Source organism: Erinaceus europaeus, chromosome 5 (assembly GCF_950295315.1).
Source record: "Erinaceus europaeus chromosome 5, mEriEur2.1, whole genome shotgun sequence".
Classification (NCBI taxonomy): domain Eukaryota; kingdom Metazoa; phylum Chordata; class Mammalia; order Eulipotyphla; family Erinaceidae; genus Erinaceus; species Erinaceus europaeus.
In genome coordinates, this window is record NC_080166.1 from 29,370,303 (window position 1) to 29,381,067 (window position 10,765).

A 10,765-nucleotide genomic window follows, 5' to 3' on the forward strand; every position below is an offset into this window, starting at 1 on the left:
ATTAAAAGAAAAAAGAAATTGAACTTAGGAAGATGGATGGCGGCTTTAAGACAACACGTGGCATAAACTCTGCCAGGAGGCTGTTTTAAATGTGAGAATTTTGGGTGAGGGCAGGATTTCCAGGCCTGTGGTGGAGGAAGTATGCAGGAGAGGCCAAAATGGAGCAATGACAGAGCTTTATAGCCCACCCTTAGGCTGGGAAAGAAATAAAGGAGCCACCGAGTTGACCAGCAAGTTGCGGATGCCAACAGGACACCAACCTGACTTCCCTGGGCATATGACTTCATCAATGTATTCTGGAATGGTAACTTCCTAGACCCATGCCCCCTTATAGAAAGGTAGAAACAGGATGGGAGTATGGCTCTACCTACCAATTCCCATGTCCCACGAGAAAGAATTATAGAAGTCAGACCTCCCACCTTCTGCACCCATAATGATCCTGGGTCTATACTCCCAGGCAGATAAAGAATAGGAAAGCTTCCACTGGAAGAGATGGGAAACAAAAGAACTCTGGTGGTGAGAAGTGTGTGAAATTGTGCCCTCATATTCTATGGTCTTATTGATCATTATTAAATTAATAAAAATAATAATTAAAAAATTGGACTCAGCCTTACTCATATAAGTATTGTGCTCTACTATTGAGCTACCTCCATGGCCAACAAGTTCTGATCTATGTGTTCTTGTCAACAGGAAAATTTTGAATAATAGTATGTCCAGGTGATTCTTCCTACATGAAAATTTAAAAGTTTGCTTTGAGTATAAATATGTCCATATTTTTTATATGAATAAAGTAGCAAGTGAACCAAGTTTTTTGGCCTCATTTCCCATGTGATAGAAAGTGGCATTTCTATGAGACTCATACTCCATGTTCCAGAAAAACAGAACTAGAGAAGTTCTTTTTTGAGTTCAAATTATGTGGGCTTGTAGACGGAAACTTTAAACAAAACCTGAAATATTAATTTCTTTCTTTCTTTCTTTCTTTCTTTCTTTTTTTTTAGAGTGCTGCTGCTTGCAAAAACTTCTTGCAGTTTTACTCACAGTACAAAAATATGTAATAAGCGACACATCATTACAGAAAAATGCATAGCCTAGAGCTCAAAACCACAGTAGCCAAATGGAAAGTCAGTACATATTCTTATTTTAAAAAAAATTAAGGTAAACATTGGGAATTGAACTATATTTTCTCTAAAGACGTAACATTTTTCAGTCTATAGTGAAGATTCTATCAACTTAGCCAGTGTACTGAATCAAAGCAGATACATGACTGACAAAGATACTTACTCTCTATTTGTGCTGAGCTAGACCTGTGGAATGCCATCTTGGTAGGAAAGTTTGACAGGAAGAGGAATTAAAAGAGTCCCTGCCCCGTAGAAAACCTGATGGATTAATTTATATAGACAGGGTTTTAGGTAAGACTCAACATGCTATCAGCAAAGGATACCTTTTAATCTGCTTCGAGCGTAAGCATACATTCATTGGCATCTGATAAAGGAGGAACGCCAACAGAGAAAGCAGTTTTGCTTTCATAGCACTACATCTAAAAAACACACAGCATATAATACTTTCATCTTTAAGTGGGTAATCATGGGAGTTCCAAGATTATATCCACTAAGTTAGCCTGAGTATCCATCTATAAAAATATCTTTACAAAAATGCTTAAAAGAGGAAAGTTCCAGAAATAGTGGGAGTACATCAAGGCAGCAGAAGACACTGTGATAAAAGGACTATGAATGTGAGACTAGGAACTGGTTTTTCACAGGTAGCTTTTATATATAAAGGTCATTTTAGCTGATTTCTACAGCCAAGACTAGCTGTTAATAGTAAGGGCTTTAGGAATCTCCAGATTGGCAACCAGTTTGACTAACTCCCTAAATAAATACTCCCAACCCCAAGCCCTATTGAAGCTGAAGGACTGAAACATTGTCAATGTAGGAAAAGATTCACTCAAAGCCTACTAAGACAGAGGGGAATGGTGATGGTGGGTTCTTCAACAGCGCTCACATCAACATATATCTGGGGAAGCTCCCTCCCCCCCAAACACACACACACAGATGGAATGTTTGCTCCAGAGAAGCCTGACTCAGAAGCCACCTGAAGGGATGTCTAGTTGGGGAAGAGTGTTAGGGCTACAAGTACAAAAGGTTTCAGGAGAACAGGGCCCAGGAGGGTCAGGCTGTTTTCTCTGACCCAGTGATACTTAATATTAATGAAGAGGTATGGAACAAAGTCAAGTCTTTCCATGATGTAATCTGCTGCTAGTGGCCAAAGCCTGTCCCAGGCATTGGATGGGTGAGGTGTAGAACAATCAATCCATTCTCTGGAGGTGAAGTCTAGGGACGAAGATTGTTCTGGGAAGCTGACACAGATGATGATTTGGATAATGAAGTTAACACTAACCCACTGCTTAAGTCCGGTCCCCGACCTTCTTTTTCTGCTCTATAGTCCAGGAACATTTCTTTGAAAGCCAGAAAATCTGTAAATGTGAGCAGCATGTCAGATATGTCGCCAGCCACTTTATCTTTATGGTGCTGTAAAGTTGTTGTGAACGCTACCATGTTAAATCCCGGAATCCGCTCCAGCAGCTGTTCTTCAATACACTTTTCTACCAAGGAAATATATTAGTTAAAAGTAGATGTGTAGGCGAGTTTATTCTCTTCTGTGTCTTCAAACTCCTGGTAATACTTGTCCATAAAATTTCTCTGTAATACCTGGAACTCATCATCTATTATGATGTCCTCCATGTATCCAACCACAGTATCGAATTCTGCATCAGAAACGGAAGTGTAGAACAGTGCGAAGCTCTCCTCCTCCAGGGCTTCCATCGCCTCCACCTCCACCGCATCCACCCCGCGCGGCCGAGCGGACCGGTCCACCTCCTACCCCGCCCGCGGCCCGGGTCCAGCCTCTGTTCTGCCCCGCAGAGCCGCAGCCCGCATCCTGGAGGCCTCACCGCCCAGGCCTAGGCCAGCTCACAGCCCCGCTGGGTCGGAGCCTCCAGCTCCCGGGCTGCTGGACAGCTCCCGCCGGCCTCTGGGAGCATACGCACAGCAGCTACCACTCGGTCCCGCGTCCCTTTCTTTCTTTCTTTCTTTCTTTCTTTCTTTCTTTCTTTCTTTCTTTCTTTCTTTCTTTCTTTCTTTCTTTCTTCCTTCCTTCCTTCCTTCCTTCCTTCCTTCCTTCCTTCCTTCCTCCCTCTCTCCCTCCCTCCCTTTCTTTCTTTCTTTCTTTCCTTCCTTCTCTCTCTTTCTTTCTTTCTTCCTTCCTTTCTTTCTTTCTTTCTTTCTTTCTTTCTTTCTTTCTTTCTTTTTCTTTCCTTCTTTCCTTCCTTTCTTCCTTCCTCCCTCCCTCCCTCCCTTCTTTTTTCTTTTCTTTTCTTTTCTTTTCTTTTCTTTTCTTTTCTTTCTTTCTGTTTTCCCCTTTGTCTCCAGGGTTATCGCTGGGGTTAGGTGCCTGTACTGAGAAAAAAAAATGAGAGGGATAGGGGAGATACAGAGGGGGAGAGAAAGACAGACACCTACAGACCTGCTTCACCACTATGAAGTTGACCCCTGTGGTTGGGGAGAAGGATGTTGGTACCTGGATCCTTGAGCAGGTCCTTGTGCTTTCTACTGTGTGTACTTAACCCTGTGTGCCACCAGCTGACCTACCTGATTTCTTTAGTTTCCCAAATTAGAATAATAGCAAATTTCAGCACTGGGGACACTGTGATGTGGAGCAACTATAACTTGCATGTGAGAGATTCCAGGTTCAATTATTGGCACCAGCAATTGCCAGAGCTGAGAGCTACCCAGGATAAAAAAAAAAAAGTTCATCTACAAAATATTTTTTCAGAAGTTTATTTCTATTTTCTTCTAAGTAGATTGTCTGAAGCAACAATATGGGGACAGAGCAACATATACATGATTAAAAATATAGATATATATTGGGCTATTGAAAAAGTCAAAATAAAATTTTACATAGAAAAACACATCAGGACTTTTTTTGACAAGCCAACCTATCTATGTATGAAAACTTTGAAAAGACAACACACAGTTCATATCATTCCATTCAGTAATTTTAATAGATAACATTTTTTAAAATTCTGTGACAATAAGTTTTATGTCATAATGCAGTAAAAGGATGATTTACACAGAAAATTTACAAAGAAAATCAGTATTAGACATTGCACAGAAGCAATGTCTCTGAATTTTCAATGATTTTGTCCTTAGAAGACCAAGAAGACTAAAATTATAACCACCCTAAAGTAAGAGAAAATTGAGGCTGAATCACTTAGTATTATAAATATGCTTAAAATACCACTAGAATTTCTAGTGTAATTATGAATGTATTCATTTTTAGAAACTCATTTTAAAATAGGGAAAATAATTTTCTTTTCTTTTTTTTTGTTTGAAAGTTTTTTATTTCTTTTTTAAATTTTTTATTTAAGAAAGGATTAATTAACAACACCATAGGGTAGGAGGGGTGCAACTCCACACAATACCCACCACCCAATCTCCATATCCTACCCCCTCCCCTGATAGCTTTCCCATTCTCTATCCCTCTGGGAGCATGGACCCAGGGTCATTGTGGGTTGCAGAAGGTAGAAGGTCTGGCTTCTGTAATTGCTTCCCCGCTGAACATGGGCGTTGACTGGTCGGTCCATACTCCCAGTCTGTTGGTATGAGACCCCTTCTGTTTCATTTGGTTTAAATCCCCCCTGCTTAACACTATTCTATTTACATAACCACTCCATTCTATTTACATAACCACTGTTAACAAGTACCACCATCCCTCCAGGGCATTGGTGGTTCAGTGATAGGATTCTCACCTGCTCCACCCCCTCCTTGTCACACTCTGATTTTCACTAGTCACTTTTCTCTCCACCCTCTCTATGACACATCCTGTTTCCACCCTACTTGGCCAGTATATATAAAGACAGCATTGTGAGTCTTACCTTACCTTGAGTTTAGCTTAGCTCATCTAAGATTGTGCTGCATCCTGCATGAATAAAGAGATACTGCCTACAGCTCAACCATGAGTCCCTGATCTTCTGTTACCCGCCTGTGAAGCCAGCCTGGCGAAAACAACATAACCCGTCGAAAACAACACCAGTCTGCCTCTCTCTTTCCCTAGTAGGGTGTGTCTCTGGGGAAGCTGAGCTCCAGGTCACATTGGTGGGGTCTTCAATCCAGGGAAGCCTGGCCAGCATCCTGATGGCATCTGGAACCTGGTGACTGAAGAGAGAATTAACATACAAAGCCAAACAAATAGTTGAGCAATCACAGAGCCAAAGCTTGGAATAGTGGAGAGGAAGTGTTAGGGAGGTACTCACTGTAAACTCTAGTGTACTTCTGCTTTCAGGCATATATTTTGCAGTAGTTTATGGATACGTGTGAACATATGCTCTCTCTCACAGAAACTGGTGTATATCTAGGTTTTGGGACTTTGTTAGAAAGTGAACCACCTGAGATAAAATTGGAGTCTACTATAAAAGGAAAGGTCTCACCCGAGTAATGAAGCTGAAGGGTTGTCATTCCACACATGAAGTCTCTGGACACAGTCTGAAGTGAAGCATGTTGAGGTGGCAATCATTGCGTTGGTTAGGTTGTGATCAGCAGATGCAATATTATTTTATATGGATTGGGGGAGGCATGTGGGAAAGTGGGCCCTATCCAAGGGTTCCAGGTTGGGGAAGTAGGGGCTCTATAGTGGAGCTGTGAGGTTCCTGCTGTCTTAGGGTTCAAAAAGACAATCGATAGTTAATGTTATCATCACGTTATTTGGTAATTGGGTTAACTTTGAAAAGTCCTTTTGTTATGGTTTGCTGTACAGTACCCAGTATCTTGTATATAGCTGTGCTATTGGATGCTTCTGATTACTTGGTCTAGGTTTTTGAGAAAGTTGCATATCAAATACACAGCCTATATATTAAAAAGATTCAATTTGTGTTTTGAAAAACTTTGACACATACAATTCATTTTCCCCCTCTCATATTAATTAACTAGAGATTTATATGTCTACATTTTGCTAGGAGTGTACATAAACACCATTCCCACCACCAAAAGACTGTGACCCATCCCTCCCACTCACTCCCACCCCCCACTGGTCCTGGAAGCTGCATGTCTACCCCTCACCACAGGGTTTTTACTTTGGTGCCCTACTTACAATTTGGTCAGGTCCTGCTTTTAGTTTCCCTTTCAGATCTTCTTCCTCAACTTCTGTTGATGAGTGGGATCATCCCATACTGATCTTTATCTTTCTGACTTAGCTCCCTTAACATAATTCCTTCTAGCTCTGTCCAAGATGGGTCAGAGAAGGTGGGTTCATTGTTCTTCATAGCTGCATAGTATTCCATTGTGTATATATACCACAGCTTTCTCAGCCACTCATCTGGTGTTGGGCACCTGGGTTGCTTCCAGGTTTTAGCTATTATGAATTGTGCTGCTATGAACATAGGAGTACACACCTCTTTTTAGTTGGGTGTTTTGGAGTCCTTGGAGTATAACCCCAGGAGAGGAATTACTGGATCATATGGAAGGTCCATGTCTAGCCTTCTGACAGTGTTCCAGACTGCTCTCTACAGAGGCTGTACCAATTTACATTAATACCAGCAATGTAAAAGGGTTCCTCTGTCCCCATAGCCTCTCCAGCATTTGTTGCTGCTCTCCTTTTTGATGTATGCCATTCTTACAGGAGTGAGGTGGTATCTCAATGTTGTCTTAATTTGTATTTCTCTGACAATCAGTGATCTAGAGCAGTTTTTCATATGTTTGTTAACCTTTTGAATCTCCTCTGTAGTGAATATTTTCTTCATATCCTCTGCCCATTTTGGATGGGGTTATTTGCTTTTTTGGTGCTAAGTTTGCCGAGCTCTTTATATATTTTGTTGATTAGTTTCTTGTCTGATGTATGGCATGTGAAGATTTTCTCCTATTGTTTGAGGGGTCTCTTTGTTTGTTTAACTCCACTGTGTTCTGAGAAGATACTTGCGATGATTTCGATGCTCTTGAATTTATTGATGCTGTCTTTGTGGCCTAACATGTGGTCTATCCTTGAGTATGTGTTATGTGGATTTGAAAAGAAGGTGTATTCCAGTTTTTTGGGGTGGACTCTGAAAATGTCCACGAGTTCTAGTCTGTCAATCTCTTCATTCAATTCTCTTGTATCTTTGTTGGTTCTCTGCTTTGTTGATCAGTCTAAGTGTGAGTGTGGGGTATTGAAGTCTCACACTATTATTTTATTACTATTGATGTATTTTTGAAATTGTTTCAGTATGTGCTTAATGTATTTAGATGGTCCCTCATTGGGTGCATAGATGTTAATAATTGTTAAGTCTTCTTGGCTGATTGATCCTCTAATCATTATATAATGTCATTGCCTATCTTTTATTACTTTATTTAATTTAAAATCTATCGTGTCTGAGATGAGAATGGCTGTTCCTGCCCTTTTTTGTGGTCCGTTAGCCTGTATGATGGTTTTCCATACTTTCACTTTAAGTCTGTGTTTATCTTGTTGTGACTGATGGGATTCTTGCAAGCAGCATATGGTTGGGTTATGTTTTCTGATCCATCCCCCCACCCTGTGCCTTTTGATGGGTGAGTTTAAGCCATTGACATTTACTGATATTATGGATTTAATGTATTGTAGTGTCATTGTTCAAAAAAAAAACAAATTTTCTTTGCTCTGATATATTGCAATTATTATAGTGATGTTCGTCTTTATAAGATATCTTTTAGAACCTCTTTCAGGGCCGTCTTGGTGATGGTTGCCTCCTTTAACTGTTGTTTGTCTAAGAAGGTTTTGATCCCTCCATCTAGTTTGAAAAAATATATAGCAGCATGTATTATCCTTGGTTGAAACTCTTTTTCATTCAGGGCTGGATAGATATCTTGCCATTCCCTCTGACTTTTAGAGTTTGAGTGGAGAAGTATGCAGATAATCTTATGGGTTTTCCCTTGTATGTGACTTTTTGTTTCTCTCTTGCAGTCTTTAGGATCCTTTCTTTATCCTTACTTCTTCTCATTGTGACTATGATGTGTCTTGGTGTCTTCATGTCTGGGTTGATTCTGTTTTGTACTCTCTGGGCCTCTTGAATCTTGATCTGGGTATATTCAATGATAATGTCCTTCTTTTTTTAGGTCTGGGAAGTTTTCTTCCATTATTTTCTCTAGAATGTTTACTTCTTCTTCTCTTTCTTCCTCTGGTAGGCCAATGATAGGAATGTTACTTCTTTTGAGATCATCCCATATGTCTCTGTTGTTGTTTTCAGTGTCTCTCAAGCTCTTTTTAAGCTCTTTCACCTCTTTCTTCCTTTTCTCTAACTCCTCTTCTGTCTGACTAATTCTGTTTTCTGCTTCTGTTAGTCTGCTTTCCCTTGCCTCAGCTTCTTTCTTCATTACAGCTATTTCAGCTTTCTGTTCTCTAATTGCCTCAAGATAATCAGTATTTTCCTTGGGGGTCTCAACTGTTGTTTCCCTAATACTGCCATTGCTTTCCTCCAATGTTGTTTTCATTTCTGTGATTAATAAGTTTATTATTGCTTGCATACTTTTCTTATCTATGGTTACTTCTGGCTGATTTGTAGTTTCTTCTGGGCTTTTGTCTTCATTCATTGGAGTAGCAGTTTTATTTGTTTTTGATCTACCCATTTTTTGATTTATGTGTTTCTTTTTTTTTATATGCTCTGTTGTTCCTCATTTGTTGTGTCTTGAGTACAAGCAACACTGTACTAAATACCTTTATGACAATTGCACTCACCAACCTCAGGAATTAAAGTAGCAACTGAAGCAAGTATTGAAGCAGTTTAATCATTACCAGTTAGCCAAACAATTTCTCCAGTCCGTGAAAAAAAAGTAACCAAATCCCAGTGAATAAGAAAGAGAAAAGAAAGAAGGGATAACAAGAATAGATAGTTATGCAGATCTACTATCCACTGTATATTCTAGGGGTAACAAGGGGGTAAAGGGAACTAGAGCAGAGATACACACATAGAGAGTCCACTCTGAGTCAGATTTCTTCCCCAAAATAATTCACAAATTTAGAAAGGCAAAGAAGAAGGAAGGAAGAAGTGTATCATAAGATTAAAAAAAAAAAAAAGAAAAAGAAAGAAGGGACAAGAGAGAAAAAAGGGAAAAGATAAGTAAAAGAGCTGTAATTAAAGAGCAGTGAAAGGAAAGGTTTTTTTATTACTTTATTTTTAATCTAATTTAATTTAATTTTTTTGATTAGCTAGGAGGGTGATGGAGGGGAGCGTCTGTGGAGGAGGTAGGATTAAGGAGACAAGTTCCTCCCACAATAGATTAGATGCCCACTACCCTAGCACTGAAATATATGCTAAGAGTTAATTCTGATCAACCTAAAGGGGGGGAAGATATATGCCTTTATATAATATTAATAGTAAAATAGAGCAGGGTTAAAAAAAAATAATATAAAAACCCTGTCCCGGATTACCTCAAACCTTGTGATCAGATGCAGCTGATTATTAAGAATGAGAAAAAAACAAAAACAAAAAAAAACCTCAGGACTAGACAAGGATAGCTGAAATAGATAGTTATGCAAATCTACTATCCACTGTATATTCTAGGGGTGACTAAAGGAGGAAGGGAAGTTGAGCAGAGACACTCGCAGTGAGAGTCCACACTGAGTCAGATTCTTCCCCAAAATAATTCCCAAATGTGTATCAGTGAATTCAAAAAAGCACACTGTTTGGTGGTGTGGGCCTGGGGGATGTCGCTTTGGAAGCTGTAGGATTAAGGAAGAAAGGATGACAAGAATGAGAAAAAGAAAATACAAAGAGAGAGAGAGAAAAAAGAAAAAGATAAGAAAAAGAATAGTCATAAAAGAGCAGTGAAAGGAAAGGGTTTTTTTTAATTTATTTATTTTTAATTATTTAATTAGCTATGCGGTGTGAGGTGGGGGGGGGTTGGCTACTTAGAAAGAAAAAAGGCCAGAGGTTTCAGAAGGGTATAGACTTAGAATGAATGATACTCCCTGGTGGGACAGGAATATGGTAAAGAAAGAGGCTCCTAGCAGGGGAGCCTGCTAGGATCTGGTCCCCAGGGACTGGTTATGGGGGGGGGGAGGGCAAGTGGGAGGAGGTATGCTTGAAAATTAAAAGGAAAAAAAAATTTCCCCCCTTTTTTCCTACTCTAATTCTTAACCCAAATTAAGTTATAGTCACCTCCTTGGTGTTACCGCTAGGACCCCTTACTGACTGGCCTACTAAAGGCAGAAAATCCTACTGTTTCCAGGAGATGTGGTCAGAGCTCAAGCACTAGCAGCTTCTCAGTCCGCCATCTTCCGGGAACCCCCGGGAAAAGCATTTTCAAAAATGTCACTATATAAAATTTAATTTGACCAATTGTGTAATATACTATTTCATTCCATTCCATTGGTCATTCCACTGGTTGCTTAGTGCAACAAATTCTTTTTTTACCACTGGAATAAATGTTAATTTATAACATAATTAGACATTGTTTCTATTTTAGATACTAAAATTAGTTTATATGTGAAACATCCACTTAAAACATTCCTATGTTCCAAGGGGAATTCAAATCTTAAATCTTGGTCATTATATATATATATATTTTGCCAAAGCACTGCTTAGTTCTGGCTTTTGGTGGTGCGGGAGATTGATCCTGGGACTTTGGAGCCTCAGTCACAAGAGTCTCTTTGCATAGCATATATTCTTCTTATTTCAATTAAGAGTTACTATTTTTGTTAAAATACTATGTATACCAATTTAAATATTTTTTGTGATCTTAATCAATAAAGTATTAAAATTATT

General features: G+C 39.4%; 1 pseudogene; it reads right to left on the reverse strand.

Annotated features, from left to right (window-relative positions):
• Nucleotides 1–1,746: 1,746 nt before the first annotated feature.
• Nucleotides 1,747–3,006, reverse strand: LOC103122187 (ADP-ribosylation factor-like protein 2-binding protein; annotated as a pseudogene).
• Nucleotides 3,007–10,765: the final 7,759 nt, after the last annotated feature.